The 22,432-nt window shown below is 46.7% G+C and overlaps 1 pseudogene; it reads left to right on the forward strand.

Annotated features, from left to right (window-relative positions):
- The first annotated feature begins 207 nt into the window (after positions 1-207).
- Positions 208-22,117, forward strand: LOC137361396 (probable G-protein coupled receptor 139; annotated as a pseudogene).
- Positions 22,118-22,432: the final 315 nt, after the last annotated feature.

Below are 22,432 nucleotides of genomic sequence, written 5' to 3' on the forward strand. Positions count from 1 at the left end.
TGTTACTGGAGGGTTTCCGTCTTCTATTTAAAAAGGGCTCCTTTCAATGTGCTATTCCATTGTATCAACAGGAGCAACACCTCCGGCACTAACAGGGATCAACGCTCAAGAGAGAGGGAGAGGATAGATCAGAATCTGAGAACAATAGATTGGAATGTTACAACAATGGGTCAGAATCTGAGAACAATAGATTGGAATAATACAGCAATGGGTGAGAATCTGAGAACAATAGATTGGAATATTACAACAATGGACCAGACGCTGAGAACAATAGATTGGAATATTAAAACAATGGGTCAGAATCTGAGAACAATAGATTGGAATATTACAACAATGGACCAGACGCTGAGAACAATAGATTGGAATGTTACAACAATGGGTAGCAGGAGTTTCACCACTTTGTTTGGCCTCATTTCTGAGAAATATCATTGGATAACATTAGAACGGCGGATCGATTATGCTCTGAGAATGATCCAATTCATTTACTATCCCGTCCTTGCAATTATTGGCGTCCCTGGTAAGTCTCTGTATCCAACTATTAGATTCATAACCCATATTTCACTGATTTAGTGCTCTTGTTAATTAAGTCATGAAATGACTGGAACAATTGCCTGCAGTTTCTGTAACAAACTCTATTCCATATCCAAGATCTGTATGCCCCTTGCTGGCCATTGACTGAGGCCGAATTGGGCTGTTTCAGCCTCTGGTTTCTATGTAATGCTGAGCTGAGTTCAGCCCATATTCTTTCCTTCCCAACCCTGCCTATTGTTACGGCCAGGTGAGGAAAGGTCACAGTCGCTCTTCCTGTCCTTCCTCTTACTTGATCGCAACTGTGTTTGTCCTTTTTAAAGAGAGGATGTGCTTACCTTTTCATTGAGTATTTTACCTTTTTGCTTTGGTGTGATGGTGAACGATCCAATCAGACAGGTTAACTTGAGTTTAAACAGGAAAAATGTGAGTTTATTACACTTAACAATCTAACCCCGATCTTAATAGAATAATACGAAATACACCATGAATTTACACACATACTCACACGAGAATCACGCACAAAAAGATTACAGAGTGAGAAGTAATTTTGTGGTTATTTGGAGTCCAGAATAAATAAGAAGAAATAGTCATTCTGTGAGGTTGGATGCTTCAGTGATCTCCCGACTGAAGTTATATTCTTGAAGTCTTCGGCTGGTCGAAGTGCCCCTTATGGCTGGCCCACATGGCTCAGGGTTTTCTTGGAGGCAGACTTGTGGGTGAATTTGTTCCCCTGATGTCTTTGTCCATTGCACTCTGTAGGCTTGGAGGGCCAACAGCTGCATGTGGTTTTCAAACTTGTGATGTTATTTTGAGGGGGGTGGGAGAGAGAGAGAGAATCGACGTGCGGGGGAGCTCTTCTGCTTCTGTACCGTTTGAATCACTGGCTTGTCTGTCTTTGACCAGGGGAAACTCCCAGCCTTCAGAGATAGGCATAAGGTCTCATGGCTGCCTCAGTGTATTCTCTGGACCCTTATAATGAGATTCATTGTTAGAAGATTTTATCTCCCCAGGGCTCAGGATGCCAGTATTTACAGTTGGAGGAGTTTGCCCTTTCAAAATCAATGTGCCAGGATGGTCTTGTATGTTATGTTAATGAATCTAATCTTAGGTAATTCAGTCACTCGAGCAAGCCAATGATTTGGGTCCAGGCTCATCAGACATGTATCACCTGTTGGAGACCTTGGAATGTGAGAAGGTGTTTCAGATAACAATTGTGGTGGCCACCTTGGCTGTCAGTTTTTTCAAAGTTAAGTGCAGCATTTATTTCCATTAAATTTTACTGTAAGTTTCCAATCGATTAATTAAAATTCCTCATCTGGCATATTGTGGTTTCTTGACACCGTCGCAGCACATGGAAATAAATGTGATAATAGGAACATTCCATGGTAGAATTGTGGGAAGATACAGAAGCAAACACGCATTCATTCTCAATAATCACTTCTCAAATTCACGCATTAAATATAGGATTACTGCAGCTGGCATTGTCTGTGGCAGTTGTGTTGATTTTTTTTGGAGTTTTGACTGGGATCGGGTTCAACCCTGGACAATGCATCAGCGATTAAACATTTTTGCTCTTTCCTGCAATGCGACTTTAACTATTCAGGTTCCTGCACCTTGTATATATTTAGCCCCTGTGAGGTACCTGAAATTTCTTCTGGGCATTTGTTCTTGCTGAGTTCTGCTTTGAAATTGCTGGGTTTGATTAGCTTTGGGACCTGATCATTGTGTTCTTCAGTGGGCAGATCCACACTGATCTTACTTTTAGCTTTCTGGTGAGGTACACAAGTTCTGTCTACTGAAGGACATTTTCCCTTCACTTTTCCCTTTACTATAGGGAGGATCTTTTTTTTCTAATCTTGCCTATGTCCTCTAGGTCATTAGTACTCACAGCTGTCTGTCCATGTGTCACTGCACTCCCCTGCGACACTGCGCCTATGGGAGACATCTTCCACACCTTTTGGGAACTTTCCTTGTCATTGCAGGTTTCTGGCAATGCTACTAGAAGTCTTTTTAGGGTGCCTCTTTGGCCTGCATTTAAGGACGAGAGGGCGGCGTCTAATTTTTATAACATTTCAGGGTTGGCTAAGCGGAGAGGAGGGGGCTCCAGTTGGGAACCTCCTGGCCCTCCTCTAAAGTGTCCTCACTGTCCTTTTCAATCCTTCCCTCCTCACTGTTTGACAGACCTGTGCTTGCATATACCCTCCACTGCCTTCACTTTTATCCTTTCGTCTGGGATGTCAATTGAATAATTGACCTGGCTGCTCATTTTGCCACTCAATATGGATCACTGAACCGGGCTTTCCGGGGTTCACCCAGCGCTGCGAGTGGTAGCAATACATGGTCTCTCGGCTGAAATGTTCTGGCTTTGGCATTTTTCTGTGTTAACTTTTTCATAGATGCCTGGGAGGTCTTCAGGTGTTTCTGAGCCAATGAACAGGCTCTTGTGAGCCGCTCCCAGAGTATGGAAATGTAGTCTAACATGGAAGACTCCTCGCTGTGTTTCCCCCCACCCCCCAAAAAAAGTCTCCCTGATTAGTTTAAGATGACCTTTCACCTCGTGTCCATAAACTAATTTAACGAGACTAAAGCCAGTGTATTCATTGGATAACTCCCTAGTAGTCAGCAGGAGAAATCCCAGCCCTTTGTCCCAGTCATGGGGTTACTCATAGCAAAGTCCCTTGTGACTCTGAATGGGAGGCTGAGGACTTCAGCTGGGTTTTGTCCAGAATATCCATAATACTTTGGAAAATACTGGGCATAAAATGTGTACCCTGACCCATCTGAATCTCGGCAGGCAGCCCATATCGGGTAATGAATTGGGTTAGACCCTCCACTGCTACCTTGGCAGACACAGTCCTTTGGGGAAATTGCCTGTGGGAATCGGGTCACGACATCCATAATGGTGGGAAGATACTGCTAGTCCCCTTTTGTTTGCGCCAGGGGTCCCACACAATCCACCAGCACTCAGCTGAAGGGTTCCCCAAAAGCTGGCACAGGAGTTAGGGTGCTGGTTTTATTGCAGGCTGGGGCTTCCCCTCAGGCAGGCACATGTGACCAGTTTTAGAGAACTCCACCACATCTTTCCGGAGTTTTGGCCAGTCAAAATGCTGTCTTATGCACGCTTGGGTTTTTCGTATACTGACATGTCCAGCCATTGGAGGTTTATGGGCAATTCCTAATAATTCTTTATAGTACCTCAGCACCACCACTATATAGCAACCACTGTCCACTCTTCATCCGCAGGTCTGTGAAAAGGTCACCACTTCCTCTTCAGCACATCATTCTTTAAATACTAACACACTGGAATTCCTTCTGCTTCAGTTTTGGTTTGGACCATCTGTGATATTTTCTTCTAACACTGGGTCGACTTTTTGCGCCTCAGCTAAGGAAGATATTTTTAATCCATCCTTTGGGTTCTCGACCTTCCCAAAGAAGGTTTCAGACAACCAGAGATTAGGGTCATCCATCTGCAATGTCAGTTCAGGGGATTGTTTGGTCATTGTCCGAGTCACCACGCAATCAGAGAGAATGCCATGGAATTTCTCCAGTAACTCCCTTGTCTCTCTGACCTCTTTTGGATTCTACAGAACTACTGGGGAAGCTGCCATCTTTTCCCCGACTAGATTATTACCTTGGAGCAGGTCGACACATCCACTTGTAAACTAGGGACAATTCCCATGGTTAGCAGTCCTGAAAATAGGTCGCACTCATACACCCGATATAAAGGTATGGGCATGCATCATCTTCCAATACTATTCACTAACACTCTAGCATTCACTGAACTCTCTGGGAGAAAGGTCATGCCTTTCCCCAGCAGAAGGGATTGGGTGTCCTCTGTATCCTTGACTATGGCTATGGGCTTGCTTGTCTCAGTCGAGGTGTATGGCGTCACATTAAATTGGGATACAAAACCCTGGTAACTCTCAAGGATTTCGTTAAGTTTTCCGATATGCTCAGCAGACCTACTGGGTCTGACTGCTGCAATTAAAGCCACTGTCTGATCTGTGGTGCTTTCCATCAGGACCCATTTTCCAGCACTGATTAATCCTGTAGGTATTCCCTGTAAATTCCGGCAGTCAGCTCGACAGCCTTTTTACAGTGGAAACACTCTGGTCTTCGGCCACTACTCCTGGTCTCAGTATCCTCCTATTTACCCTGACGATGGGCCCCTCTGTGTCCAGATTTTCCTTCTTGCCCATGACTGTTCGTGGTCCTATCACATTCCCACCTTCCATGTTTGGGTGTTTGGGGGTCATTAGGAAATGTTTACCCTTTGGGGTTAAGGCCTTGTGCACAAGGGAAAATTCATCAGCCAGAATTGTAACCAGCCTGGCTCTTTGAAACGATTGTTCCTTTTTGTGGGTTTCGAGGGGAATTTTGAACTCCTCGATGAGGATGAATCCTTTGAGGTTTACATATGTGGGCTGTATCTTCAGTGTTTGTAACCACTGGTCAAAAGCAAACATAAACATGGACTGCAAAAGCTTCTATACGTATGCAAACAGGAAACGTTTGGCTAAGACAAATGTGCGTCCAAATACAGGCTGATTCTGGAGAATTTATAATGGGGAATAGAGCAATAACAGAGAAGCTAAATGGTTATTTTGTGCCTGTCTTCACTGAGGAAGATACAAATAATCTCCCAGAATTATAGATCAAAGGGACTAGGGAGAATGAAGAAATTAAGGAAATTAGTATTGGCAGAATGTTGTATTGGAGAAATTAATGGGACGAAATGTTGATCAGTCCCCAGGAGGTGATATTCTACATCTCAGAGTGTTCATAGAGGTAGTTACGGAAATAGTAGAAGCATTGGTGATCATCATCCAAAAGTCTATAGCTTCTTCAGAGGTTCCTGCAGATTGGAATGTTGCAAATATCACTCCACTATTTAAGAATGGAGGGAGAGAGGAAAGTGGGTTCTAAAGCCCTGTTAGCCTTTCATTAGTAGGAGGGAAATTGAAAGAATAATTTATGACGATGTGATGAACAGACACTTGGATAATAATGACCCGATTGAGCAGAGTCAGCATGGATTTATGAATGAGAAATCATGTTTGACGAACCTGTTGGAGTTCTTTGAGGAAGTATCTAACAGAATTGATAAAAGGTAGTTGGTGGATGCACTATACTTGTGTTTTCAGAAGACTTTTGATGATGTCCCTCACAGTAACTTGGTTAGCAAAATGAAAGCACATGGGATTGGAGGTAATATCCTGACATGTATTAAGTATTGGTTAACAGGCAGAAAGCAGACAGTAGGAATAAACGGGTCATTCTCGCGTTGGCAGGCTGTGACGAGTGAGGTACCGCAGGGATCAGTGCTTGGGCTCCAACTGTTCACAATATATATCAGTGAGTTGAATGTGCGGAGCAATGTAATATTTCCAAGTTCGCAGAAAACTCAAAACTAGGTGAGAATATGTGTTGTGAGGAAGAAGCAAATTGGCTTCAAGGGGAGCTGGACAGAATTAATGGGATTAATTTTATGCTGTCCCAGCAAGTCGCATGGTGACATGGGTGTGGTGTAAAATTGAGCGGGAGCCTTCAGGAGGCCTATCCGCCCTGCTTTCGCCTCCGGTCAACTTTTCAGCGGTCGGGCAGTCGAGTGGGGCGGGGGTTGGGGGAACGGTTCAACTTCCCGAGATCAATCAAGGCCATTAAGTGGCCACTTAAAGGCCTTTGAAGAGCCCTCTCCCGCATCCTTTTATATTTAACCCGTGGCAAGCGGCGATAGCTGCTGGCTTTTCACGAGCCGGGGTGTGGATGGGGCTGGGGTGGCCATGGAATTCGGACACAGTGCTCCTGATTGTTGGCCGCCCCCCACTCCCAACCCAGCCCCGGACCCAAGACGGCCCGGAACGACCACTCCAGCCTCACCAGGGAACGACCGATCTTCTTGATGAGGCAAGTACAAATTACTTTGATGCATGGCTCCATATGGTCGACTGAGCCGCAGTCCCAGCAGTGACCACCACTCCCACTGATCGGCTGGCAGTTCAATGAGGCGGGACTTCTTCGCTCAAGTGGCTGGAAGCCCCGCCTCGGGACAATTAAAGGCAGGGGACCAATAAAATGCAGGACGGATCCCTGGGTTAGGCAGAAGCCGGTTCGCCACCGATCTTTAAGTTGGTGGCGAATTCCCATCCGCCGACTTTAAATTGTAGCCTAATGAGTGGGCAAGAACATGACAGATGGAATATAGTGTGGAAAAAATATGTGGTTATCTTCTTTGGTAGAAGGAATAGATGTGCAGAGTATTTCGTAAATTGTAAGAGATTACAAAGTGTAGATGTGCAATGCACCTTGATGTCCTCCTCAAGAAGTCACCAAAAGCGAACATGCAGGTGCAGCAAGCATTTAGGAAGGCTAATGTTATGTTGGCATTCACCACAAAGGATTTGAGTACAGGAGTAGCCAAGTACTGCGTCAATTGTGTAGAATCTTGGTTAGACCACTCCTGCAATATTGTGTGCAACTTTGGTCCCCTTATCTTAGGAAGGATATTATTTCCTTTGAGGGACTGCAAATAAAGTTCACCAGACTTGTACCCGGTATAACAGAACTGTCCTGCGAAGAGAGATTGGGTAAACTGGGCCTGTATTCTCGAGAATTTCGAAGACTCAGAGGTGATCTCATTGGAAACCTACACAATACTTAAAGGGATAGACAGATGCAGTTAAGATGTTTAATTTTTGCCAGATTGGGGAGTTTGGAACCAGGAGACACAATTTCAGAATAAGAGAGAAGACACTTAGGAAAGAGAGGAGGAGAAATGTCTTTACTCAGAGGGTTCTGAATCTTTGAAACTCTCTACCTCAGAGGGCTGTGGCAGCTCGGTCTTTGAGTATGTTTATAGCAGAGATTGACATATTTCTAAATACCAGTGACATAAAGGGAAATGGGGATAGTGTGGGAAAAAAGCATTGAAGTGGATGATCAGCCATGATAATATTGAATGGTGGAGCACCCTCGATGGACTGAATGGCCTGATCCTGCTCTTATGTGCCTAACCTGCTTAACTCTTTCAAAATCAAGGTAAGTTTGGTCAGGCTGCTTTCGGAGGGTTCGGAAAGTTTGGCAATATGCTTCCAGTACTATCTCATATGGGCCCAGAATAGAATTTTAAGTCATCTCATAATGTGATGAACTTTCATCTGGAAACAGTGAATAAATCTCATGTGCATTCCCTGTTAGTTTGCTTTGTCAAAACGACATCCAGCTCTCTGCCAACTATTTCAGCTAATTGCAAGCTTTACAAAAGTGGCAAAAATTCTGCCACATCCTCCTCATTGAGCATTGGAATGAACTGGGAGAACTTTAACATCTCAGCACACGGTCCTGAGCTAGGGCTAACTGACTCACTAGCTGTGCCTTCACTGGGTCGACTGGGTTTTCCTCTAGTTGTTTGAGTTGCCTTAACTCCCTTTCTTCCTTCTCCTCTTGGAACTCCCTTTATTTTTCCCTTTCTTGACACTCACACTGCTCTTTCTCGCTCCCTCTGGGATTCTAATTCTACTCTCTACTGTTCTAGTTTTACCTTCGCTAACATTACTCTACCTTTTACTCTGTTGAAGTCTTCAGCTTCAAGTGAAAATCCTCCGGCCGCAAGTCTTAGGATTTCGAGTTTCCTCGCGTTTACATGGAGAGTAATCCCTAACTGTTCAGCTACATTACTCAACTATTCAACACATAGGGCTTTTAATCTGTCCGAAGTGACATCACTCTGTCGGTAACTCCTTTCTTGCCAATGCAATTCATTTACTCAAAAAGGGAGAGGGACAGAAAGCAGGAAACTACAGGCCAGTTAACTTCATATTTGTCTTGGGGAAAATTTTGAAGTATTATAGCAAGCACTTAGAAAAATTCAAGGTATTCAGGCAGAGTCAACATGGTTTTCTTAAAGGTAAATCATGCTTAATCAATTTATTGGAATTCTTTGAAGAAGTAACATGTGCTGTGGATAAAGGGGAATCAGTGGAGATAGTGTACTCAGAGTTCCGGCATGCATTTGATAAGGTCATAGAGTCATAGCGTTATACAGCACAGAAACAGACCCTTTGGCACATCATGCCTGTGCCGACCATCAAGCACCTAACTATTCTAATCCCATTTTCCAGCACCTGGCCCGTAGCCCTGTATGCTATGACGTTTCAAGTGCTGATCTAAATACCTCTTAAATGATGTGAGGGTTCCTGCCTCTACCACCTCTTAAGGCATTGCGTTCCAGATTCCAACGTCCCCTGGGTGAACAATTTTTCCTCAAATCCCCTCTAAACCTCCTGCCACTTACCTAAAATCAATGCCCCCTGGTTATTGATCTCTCTGATAAGGGAAAACGTCTCTTCCATCTCACCTATCAATGCCCATCATAATTTTGTATACCTCATTCGTGTCCCCCCTCAGCGTTCTCTGCTCGAAAACAAAACAACCCTGGACTTTTCAGTCTCTCTTCATAGCTGAAATTCTCCAGCCCAGCCAACATTCTGGTGAATCTCCTCTGCACCCTCTCCAGTGCAATCGCATCCTCCCAGTAGTGTGATACCCACAAATCTACACAGTTCTCCAGCTTTGGCCTAAAAAGCGTTTTATACAGCTCTATCATAACCTCCCTGTTCTTATATTCTATGCCTCGACTAATAAAGGCAAGGATCCCACATGCCTTCCCAAGCACCTAATCTACCTGTGCTGCTGCCTTCGGTGATCTATGGACAAGTACACCAACATTGCTCTGACCTTCTGTACTTCCTATGGTCCTACCATCCATTGTATATTTCCGTGCTTTGTTCGTTCTCCCAGAATGCATCACCTCACATTTCTCAGGCTTAAATACTATTTCCCATCTTACCAGCCCATCGACATCGTCCTGTAATCTAAGGTGTCTTCTACGCCACCTCCAATTTTAATGTAATCTGCAAACTTACTTAACATACTTCCTATGTTCACGTCTGAACTATTAATCTGCACTACAAACAGCAAAAGTCCCATTACTGATGCCTGTGGTACAGCATTGGTCACAGGCTTCCACTCGCAAAAACAACCCTCGACCATTAGCCCCTGTCTCCTGCCACTAAGCCAATTTTGAATCCAATTTGTCAAATTGCCCTGGATCCCATGGGCTCTTACCTTCTTTGCAATCTCTCATGCGGGACATTCTCAAAACCTTCGGGCGGCACAGTGGCGCAGTGGTTAGCACTGCAGCCTCACAGCTCGAGCGACCCGGGTTCAATTCTGCGTCCTGCCTGTGTGGAGTTTGCAAGTTCTTCCTGTGTCTGCGTGGGTTTCCTCCGGGTGCTCCGGTTTCCTCCGGTTAGTAGGTAAATTGGCCATTATAAATTGCCACTCGTATAGGTTGGTGGCAGGGAAATATAGGGACAGGTGGGGATGTGGTAGGAATATGGGATTAGTATAAATGGGTGGTTGACGGTCGGAACAGACTCGGTGGGCCGAAGGGCCTGTTTCAGTGCTGTATCACTAAAACTTACTGAAGTCCATTATTCTCCATCAACTGCTTTACCCTCGTCTGCACATCTAATCACTGCCTCCAAAATAAATCAATCAAGTTAGTTAAACACGATCTCCCATGACAAAGCAGTGCTGGCAATCCCTGAGTAATCCCTGCCTCTCCAAGTGTAGATTAATCCTGTCCCTCAGAATCTTTTGCTGATAGTTTCCCAACCACTGATACTAGACTCACCGCCCTGTAATTACCTGATCTAGCCCTACTGTCCTTCTTGAACAATGGTCCCACATTCGTTGTCCTCCAGTCCTCTGGCACCTCTCCCGTGGCCAGAGAGGATCTGGCAATTTGTGTCAGAGCCCCTGCTATCGCTTCTCTTGCCTGACATATGAGCCTGAGATACATCTTATCTGTGTCTGGACATTTATCCACTTTTATGCCCGCTAAAACAGCTAATACCTCCTCCCTTTCAATGCTAATATGTTCAAGTATATTGCAATCCCCGTCCCTGATCTCTACACCTACATCAGCCTCCTCCACAGTGAACACAGATGGAAATCAATCATTTAAAACCTCACTTTTGTCCTCTGGCTCCACAGTCAGATTGCCACTTTGGTCCCTAATGGGCCATATTCTGCCCCTGGTTATCCTCTTGCCCTTAATATACTTATAAAATGCCTTATGATTTTCCATTTCTTTGCACACCAATGTCTTTTCATGTCCCCTCTTCGCTCTCCAAATAACTTTTTTAAGTATCCCCCCCTACACTTTCTATACTCCTCTCGTGCCTCTGCTCTGTTAAGCGCTCCGAAACTGCCATAAGCCTCCTTTTTCCTGATCCAATACCCTATATCACTTGACTCGATATCCCTCCAGCAACTATGTCCCTGTGATTGCCATAAGATCATAATTGCATGTGCAAATCAACGCCCTCAACACATTATTGGTAAGACTCCGTGCATTGAAATAGATGCAAAGCAGTCTTGCATTTTTTTCTTGTGCCTCAACAGGTTATGATTTCTCTGCCTTCCAGACTGACTCAGTTCAGCAACCCCTACTGCACCTCCACGCTGTATCTCATTCCCCTGCCAAATTAGTTTAACGTCCCCCAACAACACCCGCCACCCCGCCCACCCGCCCTCAACAGCACGAGCAAAGCTCCCCGCAAGGATGTTTGTCCCGTTTTCGTTCTGGTGCAACCCGTCCAACTTGTACAGGTCCCATCTTTTCCCTAAATGGACCCAGTGATCTAGGAAACTAAAGCCCTCCCTCGTGCAACCGCTCCTTAGCCACACACTCATCTGCTCTATCCTCCTATTCCTATACTCACCAGCACGGGGTACCGGGAGTTTTCCAGAGATTACAACCTTTGAGGCCCTACTTTTTAATCTACTACCGAGCTACCTAAAATCTTGTTGCAGGATCTCACCCCTATTTCTACCTATGTTGTTGCTACCAAAGTGTACCACGACCTCTGACTGCTCACCCTTCCCCTTGAGAATTTCCTGCAGCCGCTGCGTGACATCCTTGACCCCAACACCAGGGCGGCAATGTACCATCCTGGAGTCACGTTTACGGCCACAGTAACGCCTATCTGTACCCCTTACGATAGAATAACCTATCACTATAGCTCTTCAACTGCTTGTACTGCCCTGCTGTGCAGCAGAGCCATCTGTGGTGCCAGAAACCTGGCTGTTTCTGCTTTTCCCTTGGATGCCATTCACCCAACAGTATCCAAAGCGGTATATCTGTTTGAGAGGGGGATGGCCACAGGGGACTGCTGCACTACCTGCTTTGCGCCTACTACTCGGTCTGGTGGTCACCCATCCCTTTTATTCGTGTGCAGCCATTACCAGCGGTGTGACCACCTCGCTAATTGTGCAATCGATGAAATCCTCACATCACGGATCCTCCACAGTGAATCCACCCGAGACTCCATCTCCATAATGCAAGGAGCCAGTAGCTCAAATGGATACACTTCCTGTACACATGTTCGGCAGGGACACCAGAAGCATCCCCAATTTCCCACATAGCACAAGAGCAGCATATCACCAGTGCCAGCTCTCCTGCCATGGCTTACCGTTAGATTACTTCGTTACTACCTTCATTGAAATATTCTAATTGCACTTGGGGCCGAGCTCTACTCCAAATACTATCTACTGCAATCTCAGTCTTTCATAAATTGCACTGAAGAAAAAAAAGGCACTTTAATAGTACTCCTTATCACTTTCCACTTGTTTAAGCTATTTCAATACACTAACAGCAGTTACTTTCCTAACCGATCACCTTGCAGATTCCCCGTGATGTCATTGTAAATATTTTCTTCTTCTTTTGAATTTGAACCCATGCTGGCACAGAGAGAGATAGAGAGAGCCTGCCAGCCGCTGCTCCTGTCTCCAGGTATTTGAGGGCTTCGAGCCCGGCGCTCTCTTTTTCAGGGCTCGCTCCGAATCAACTTCCACACAGGTCCACCAGCCGCCGCACCTGTCTCCAGGTAATTGAGGGCCTTGACCCCCGAACCCTCTTTTTCAGGGCCCGCTCTGGAACAGCTTCCATCCAGGTACGCCAGCTGGCACTCCTGTCTCCAGGTAACTGAGGGTCTTGAGCCCCGCGCTCACTTTTTCTGCTCATACTCCAGATTTGCTTCCACCTTGGTCCACCAACTGCTGCTCCTGTCTGCAGGTAAGTGAGGGCCTCGAGCCCCGCCTCTCTTTTTCCAGTCCCGCTCTGGATCAGCTTCCATCCAGGTTCGCCAGCCTCCGCTCCTTCCTGCAGGAATTTTCTCCTGGTTTTCCCTACAGAAATCAGCAGCCAGGCTTTTCTCGTGTCCCCACCTCCATGTGGAAAGTCTCGTCAGGGTGAGGTGAGGTAATACACGCGTCCTGTGTGACAGCTCTTTTCAATTGTATTACTGCTTCTGTGCTATATTTAGTCCAACTGAGTTAAAACTGGCCAGCATCACCATTAGGTAGTTCATAAAGAGGAGCAGCAGTCTCTGCAAATCGAGGGACGAGGGTCCACTGATTGGCTCGCTGACAGGAAACCGAGCGCGCCAGAGTTTTGAAAAAGAAAGAAAAAAGCCAACAGTGATGTCAGAGGAGAGCTATAACGTGATTAGTTGGGTGAGTCACTGCTGTTCGTGCATTTAAATATCTTTTTAAAAAAGGGGAAACATTTTTTTTGAAAGAAAGCCTCTGGTGATAAGGTGCGTACTACTAAAGTGTATTTTTTTTTTACTGCAGTGCAGCTTATTAAGGACTGTAGATTGGAGTGGGCAGAACAAGGCCCCTAGTGTAATTAGCATTTTTTAATTAAGGGCATAACTAATTAATCTAAGGGTATTTCATGACAGGAGAGCTCAGCCCCGTGATCTGCTCCTCTTGCGCTATGTGAGAAATCAGGGACGCTTCCAGTGCCCATGATGACCATGTGTGCAGGAAGTGTAACCATCTGCAGCTACTGGCTACCCACATTACGGAGCGGGAGCTGCGGGTGGATTCACTGTGAAGCATCCGCGATGCTGAGGACGTCGTGGATAGCACTTTTAGTGAGGTGGTCACCCCGCAGGTAATGGCTGCACAGTCAATAAAGGGATGGGTGCGCATTTGATGGAGCAGTCGACGCTGGCAGGTAGTGCAGGAGTCCCCCCTGACCATCCCTCTCTCAAACAGGTATACCACTTTGGATACTGTTGGGTGGGGGGGGGGGGCGGTGGGTGACCTCCCAAGTGAAAGCAGCAACATCCAAGTTTGTACAACCACAAGTGACTCTGCGGCACAGCGGGGCAGGAAAGTTGTGGAAGAGCTATAGTGATAGGAAATTCTATCGTAAGGGTGGCAGGAAGGCGTTTCTGTGGCCGCAAATGAGGCTCCAGGATGGTATGTTGCCTCCCTGGTGCTAGGGTCAAGGATGTTTCAGAGCGGTTGCAGGATATTCTGAAAGCGGAGGGTGAGCAGCCAGAGGACATGGCCCATAGTAGTACGAACGACATAGGCAGGAAGAGAGATGAGTTCCTTCAAAGTGAACACAGGGAGTTAGGCAGAAGGTTAAAAAGCAGGATCTCAAAGTTTGTAATCTCAGGATTAATCTCTGTGCCACGTGATGATGAGGCTAGGAATATGAGGATAAGGCAAATGAACGTGTGGCTAAAGAGTTGGTGTAGGCAGGAGGGCTTCAGCTATTTGGATCATTGGGATCTTTTCTGGTTGCAGAGGTGACCTGCAGAGGTGGGACGGGTTGTATCTGAACTGGAAGGGGACCAATATCCTTGCAGGGAGGTTTGCTAGTACTACTCGGATGGGTTTAAACTAGTCTCTCGAGGGGGGGGGGGGTGGTCCCAAATTAGTGGTCTCCCCGATGAGATAGTTGAGGCAAATGTAGTGGTTAAAGCAAGCAAATCCGGTAGGCAGGCCGACCAGGGGCAAGACAGGGAGCATGGAAGGTCTGGTAGGCTAAACAGCATGTACGTTAATGCAAGAAGCCTTACAGGGAAGGCAGACGAACTCAGAGCATGGATCGGTACATGGGATTGTGATATTGCAGCGATGAAAGAAACGTGGTTGAGGGATGGGCAGGACTGGCAGCTCAATGTTCGGGGGAACAGATGCTTCCAGCGTGACACAGGTGGAAGGAAGAGAGGTGGGGGATTTGCACTATTGATCAGGGAGGACATCACGCAGTGCTTAGCAAGGATATGCCGGGGGGTGGTGGGGCGGGAACGTCCGGTGAGGCCATATGGGGAGAAATTAGAAATAAGAAGGGGTGATCACTTTGATGGGATTATACAATAGTCAGCGGGAATTGGAGGAGCACATATATAGGGAAATCAGAGATAGGTGTCGGGATTATAAGGTTGTAATAGTAGATGATTGTAACTTCTCTAATATTGACTGGAACTGCCTTCGTGCTAAGGGATCAGAAGGGGAAGAATGTGTTAAGTGTGTCCAGGATAGTTTTCTGAAGCAGTATGTGGATGGCCCCACTCGAGAAGGGGCTTCACGTGACCTCCTCTTGGGAAATGAGGCTGGGCAGGAGGTTGAAGTGCCAGTGGGGGAGCACTTTGGGACCAGTGACTATAAATCTATTAGCTTCAAGATTGTTATGGCAAAGAATAGGAATGGTTCTCAAGTTGAAGTCCTAAATTGTGGAATGGCTAATTTCGTTGGGATCAGACAGGAACTCTCAAAAGTTGAATGGGAGAGGCTGTGTACAGGTAAAGGGACGTCTGGCAAGTGGGAGGCTTTTAAACATGAAATAGGAAGAATTCAGTACCGGAATGTTCCTGTTCGATTGAAGGGCAAGGTTGGCAAGTTTAGTGAACCTTGGTTTACGAGGAATTGTGAGGGTCTGGTCAGGACAAAGAATGAGGCATATGTCAGGTACAGGCAGCTGGGATCAAGCGAGTCCCTCTAGGAATATCGGGATGTAGGAGCACACTTAAGAAGGAAGTTAGGAGGGCGAAAAGGGGCGACGAGATTTCCCTGGCAGACAAGATAAAGGAGAATCCTGAAAAATTCTATAAGTATATTAAGAGTAAAAGGGTAGCTAGGGAGAGAGTAGGTCCCCTGAAAGATCAGTGTGGTAATCTATGTGTGGAGCCGCGGGAAATGGACGAAGTATTAAATGGATATTTCCCGTCCGTATTTATCATGGAGAAGGTCATGGAAGCTAGTGAGTTCAAGGGAGGGAAGACCAATATCCTGGAGCATATCAACATTACAAAGGAGGAGGTGCTGGAGGTCATGAAGCACATTAAGGTGTATAAATCCCCAGGGCCTGACCAGTTGTATCCGAGGATGCTCTGGGAAGCAAGGGAGGAGATTGCTGGGGCCCTGGCAGAGATTTTTGTATCATCGTTAGCCACGGGTGAGGAAACGGAAGGTTGGAGGGTAGCTAATGCTGTGCCTTTATTTAAGAAGGGCAGCAGGGATAAGCCAGGGAACTACAGGCCGGTGAGCCTTACAATAGTGGATGGAAAGTCATTGGAAGGTATTCTGAGAGACAGGATTTATATGCATCAGGAAAGGCATGATGAGATTAGGTATAGTAAGCATGGCTTAGTGCGTGGGAAATCATGTTTCACAAGTTCGATTGAGTTTTTCGAGGAGTTGACCAAGAGATTGACGAGGGCAGGGCGATGGACGTTGTTTACAGAGACTGTAGCAAGGCATTTGACAAGGTCCCGCATGGTAGGCTGGTCGACTCGATGGCTCTATCACCAGGCGCTGAGCTAGACACATGAAAATACACACACACACACACACACACGCAACCGGACACAGATCACACCCCAGGCCAAGGGCCAGAGAGACAGACAGACAGACACACACACACACAGAAGCACGCAAGCAGATACACTCACAAAAACACACATAATGTGGATTTAACGCTAGACCCTGAGAAAAGCACACAAACGCACACACACAGCATCCAACGCAGGCAGAGTCATACACACTCGCGCGCGCGCACACACACACACACACACAAAATGCATTTCACATGGCAGCCCCTGAGAAAAACAGAAACACACATATCTTACTACCGAAGCACGGAGCCAGGCACGCACACAAACACACACACTCAAAACACACAGACACACCCACACACGCACACACATACACACAAACATCAAACCTGCACGCACAAAAGCACACACATACAGATCACAGCCCTGGCAAGAGCCAGACATCGCACACACACAAATACACACACGCACACACGCAGGGCCACACACACACGCACAGACACACACAGGCACAAACACACAGAAACGCACACACAGTACAACCCAGGCCCTGAGGCATACACACACACACACACGGACACGCGCACACACACACACAGGCACGGTGACAAAAATAGCTACACATCACATGCCAGACCATGACATACAGATGCACACACACAAAGGCAGACACATATAGACAAACACATGCAGTCAGTCATCACACCCCAGGACCAGAACCAGAGATACTCACATGCACCTGCACTCCAAATAAATAAAAATAAATAAATAAAATAATGGTCCTGAGGGACACACACAAACATACACGCAAACAAACAGAGCACAATCCAGGCCCTGAGGAATGCGCACGTGTGCACACACCCACAAACCACGAACACATACAGAGCACAACCCTTGCCCTGAGGGAAACACACAGATGCACACACATACACAAGCACTGCGACACACACATTGAAACACAAACACGCACACACAGTCATGCACAGCACAACCTAGGACTTGAGAAACACACACACATGCTCTAAGACACACGTGCACGCACAGCACCACAAACGCACTGTGATGCACACACATCAAAACATGCACTGACTACAACCACACACAGAGACACAAATAGCTAAACACAGGCACACACGCAAATGCACACTTCAATTCCCAGCCACTGAGTGAGACGCCTGGACAACAATACACACCATAATCGCACCCGAGGCACTGAACCAGACATAATGACACACACACACAGGCAGCTACCCACACAGGTCGCACGCCAACCACTGAGCCAGACACACGCGCACACACTCAGATGTAGAGCAAAACCCAGGCCCTGAAAGAAACCCACAAACACATGCCCGTACACACACACACACACATGCGCGGTACACACACACAGACACGATGACACAACGCACAACACAGGCCTGAGACATGCACACAGATACTCACACATGCAAACACGCGCACGTACACACACCCAGCACAACAGAAGCATGAGACGCACGTACACATATACACAGGCACGGTGACACAAATAGTCACACATCACAAGCCTGACCATGACATACAGAAGCACACACACAAAGACTGACACACATAGACAAACACATGCAAACAGACATCACACTCCAGGCACAGAACCAGAGATAATCACATACATAACTCTCAAACACACGTGACAAACACACAATCGCGTGCACACACAAACACACACACAGCACAAGATAAGCACTGAGACACACAGACACAGACATACAAACACAGCACACCCCAGGCCCTGAGAAATAAAACACACACACATTCACATCGGCACACACACAGCACAACCCAGCTCCTGAGACACAAATAACACACACAAAGCACACCACACAGCACAACGCAGGCACTGAGGCAAAACACACACAATCAAATAAACTTCGACACACAGCACAATCAATGTTCTGATCCACAAACACACAGGACAACAGAACCCAGGCCCTGAGTGACAGATGCACACACACAGACACAAACACACACATAAACACACAGTGAAACCATAAACCTGAGTTACACACACACACACGGCACAGCGCAATAATGGTCCCGAGGCAAACACATACGTACAGGCACACAAACAGAGCATAACCCAGGCCCTGAGGGAAACACACAAACACACACACAGACACAAAGGCACACACATACACACAAACGCAGACACATACACACATCAAAACACAAGTACTGAGACACGCACAAACATACATCGAAACACAGACCCGCACACGCAGTCATACACAGCACAAACCAGGACCTGAGAAGCAAACACACACACATACATATAGCCCATGCCCTAAGACACACGTGTACGTGCAGCACAACAGACGCACTGAGACACATACACATCAAAACAAGCACTGACTAAAATCACACACAGAGACACACATAGCTAAACACACACACACACACACACACACACACACACACACACATACACACACACACACACACTTCATATTCCAGGCACTGAGTGAGACTCTTAGTCAACAATACACATACTAATTTCACCCAAGGCACAGAACCAGACATACAGACGCACACACACAGGCACATACCCACACGGGTCACACGGCAGCCACTGAGCCAGACACACACACACACACTCACATACACATGCATACACTCAGTCGTAGAGCGAAACCCTCCCCCGACCCCACCCACACACACACATGCGCGGTACACACACACAGAAACACACACAGACACGAAGACACAACGCACAACACAAGCCTGAGACATACAAACAAACACACGTGCACACACACACACAGATACTCACACATGCAAATACACGCACGTGCACACACCCAGCACAACACAAGCATGTGGCTCACACACACAAACTTACATCGAAAAACAGACACACACAGACACATATAGTCCAATCCAGGCCCTGAGGCAAACACACACACACACAAACGCACACAAATGGACAGAAACACACACACACGCACAAACACACAGAACAACCCAAGTCCTGGGACACAAAACACACACACACACATACACACACACAAACACACCACAGGGTGCAACTCAAGTGTGAGGCGAACAAAAACGTGCACGCACACGCACTCGCACACGCATGCACACAGCACAACACAGGCGCTGAGGCAGAAACACATACAAAAAAGACACATCGACACACAGCACAATCAATGTCCTTATACACAAACACACAGCACAACAGAACCCAGGCCCTGAGTGGCAGATGCACACACACAGACACAAACACACACTTAAACACACAGTGAAACCAGAAACCTGAGGCAAACACACACACTCAAACTAACACACACATACACACACACAAACCCGGCACAGCACAGTAATGGTCCCGAGGGAAATACAAACGCTCACACATACAGGCACACTAACAGAGCACAACCCAGGCCCTGAGGCATGCACGCACACACATACATACACGCACACACGCACTCACACACACACATACACGGGCAAACATAGATGCAAACGCACAACCCCAGACACTGCCCAGGACCTGGGACACACAGACGCACACACTGATACAAACACATGCAAGCACACCCACACGGACATGCACAAATGCACACACACACAACACAGCCCAGGCCCTGAGACACATTCACGCACATAAACATAGATACACAAAGACGCAAAACACAACCCAGGTCTGAGTGATACACAAATAAACACAGACACAAGCATGCACACATATCTCACACCAGGCACTGATTCAGGCACACACATATACACACACACAACACATCACACCCCAGCACTGGGCCCGATACACACATTCTTACACACACTCAGACACACACGCTCACATATATGTGACACACACACACACACAGACTCGCGACCTCGCATACACACACATTTGTGCACACATCAGAATACAGGCATTGGGACTGTCACACAAAGAGACGTATGCTCTCTCTCTTTCACACACACATGGATACACACACACACGACACACACACATATATGCACTTACAAACACACATATGGCAGCCCAGTCACTGAGCCACACACACAAAATCGCACGGACACGCGCGCACACACACACACACACACACACACATGTAGACACGCATACACACATTTTACACGCCAGGCACTGAGTCAGACACATACGACCAACACCAACACACACACAGCGTTGCGCATGCACACATGTAGGCACATGCAGCCCACACCACAGGCACTGGGACAGACAGACACACACACACACACGTACACACACACACACACACACACACTGACACGCGCAGATCAGACCACGGGCACTGGGGAGAAACTGAACCAGACATACAGACACACAAGTCAATCTCCAGCTCTAAGCCACACACACAAACACACACCCACACACACACACACACACACACCCACACACACACACACACACACACACACACACACACACACACACACACACACACACTACACCACAGGCACTGATCCTGATGAATGCACACACACGCAGATCACAGCTAAGGCATTGAGACATAATCTCTCAGTCAGTCAGTCCAACATTTAACTTTCTCAACAAGAGCAAAATGCTGCAGGTGCTAAAAAAATAAATAAAAATAGAAAATTATTGAATATTCAGCAGGTATGGCAGCATCTGTGGAGAGGGAAACTGAGCTAATGTTTCAGGTCAGTGACCCTTCATCAGAACTGGGAGAAATTAGAGTTGGAACAGTTTTTAAACCAGACAAGGAAAGAAGGTGGGGGGAGGATTTAGATCAACACTGATATTAGCAATTTCAATATCGTTCTTTTGTTATTTAATCTCTCCTGCTTTCCATCGTATCACAGACAATCCTAATTGTTCTTTCAGGTCCAATCATCTCAATGCAACACTGGATACAGGAACGCATTTGTAAATCTCAATAAGTCCTCAATCAAACTGTGCTCCCACCCGATATATAATTTACATGTTAAATTTCCTTCCTCACAGTTAACTTGCTGACGATTGGGATCCTGTCTCTGGGAAAGTGCGGTCTCTCCAAATGTGTCACTCGCTACCTGGTGTCTATGGCAGCGGCGGATCTACTGGTCATTATCCTCGAACTGATATTGAGACGCGTTCCCATTGTTTATCGGGAACAGTTTCAGTTCCTGCCGTATTCATTCCCGGTGTGTAACATCCACGCCGTCCTGCTTTACGCAGCCACCGACTGTTCTGTCTGGTTCACTGTTACTTTCACCTTTGATCGATTTGTGGCCATTTGTTGCCAGAAGCTAAAAAGTAAATATTGCAGTGAGAAAACAGCGGCTGTGGTTCTGGGGACAGTGACTGCGCTGAGCTGTTAAAGAACATCTTCTGGTATTTTATGGTAACAGGTTGGTATTGGCTGGAGAACACCCCCTGGTTTTGTCAGCTAACTATTGGTGTGTGGTTCTCTCGTCTCTGGACAATAATCGAGTTCCTCCACTACATTCTAACCCCGGGGCTCCCATTTGTGATGATTCTGCTGCTCAACACTCTCACCGTCAATCATATTTTACTGAGCGGCAGAGGTCGCAGGAGACTCCTGGCTCACAGCAATGGTGAGAGTCGTAGAGACCTAGAGATGGAGAGTCGAAAGAAATCCATCATTTTGCTGTTATTCATCTCAGGGAATTTCATCCTGTTATGGACACTGTTATTGGTGTATATGATATGGTACCGGATGCAGGCTTTAGGGTATCGTTCTGTTTATCTACCTGAGTTTCTGCAAGAATTGGCCTTCATGCTGCAGCTCCTGAGTTGCTGCTCAAACACTGCGATTTACGTCGTGACCCAGACTCAGTTCAGACAACATTTGAAGAATGTGCTGAACTATCCCTTTACGACAATTGTTAAATTCATTCAAAGATGAGAGGAACTGAATAGCTAACTATTTCCACAGCCGGAGCGGGGCATGTCGCAATTGAAAAAGAGGGGGCGGGGCAGGGCCTGTCACTGTGGAGACAGACTGGGGGCGGGGTCTGTCACCATGGATATGGTGTATTTGGACTTTCAGTAGTCTTTCGATAATAGCGTGCAACGTTAAAGCACATGGGATTGGGGGTAAGGTACTGGCATGGAGAGAAGACTGGTTGGCAGACAGGAAACGAAGAATAGGAATAAATGGGTCTTTTGCCGAATGGCAGGCAATGACTGTTGGGGCACAGCAGGGATCAGTGCTAGGACC

Source organism: Heterodontus francisci, unplaced genomic scaffold (genome assembly GCF_036365525.1).
Source record: "Heterodontus francisci isolate sHetFra1 unplaced genomic scaffold, sHetFra1.hap1 HAP1_SCAFFOLD_49_2, whole genome shotgun sequence".
NCBI lineage: Eukaryota > Metazoa > Chordata > Chondrichthyes > Heterodontiformes > Heterodontidae > Heterodontus > Heterodontus francisci.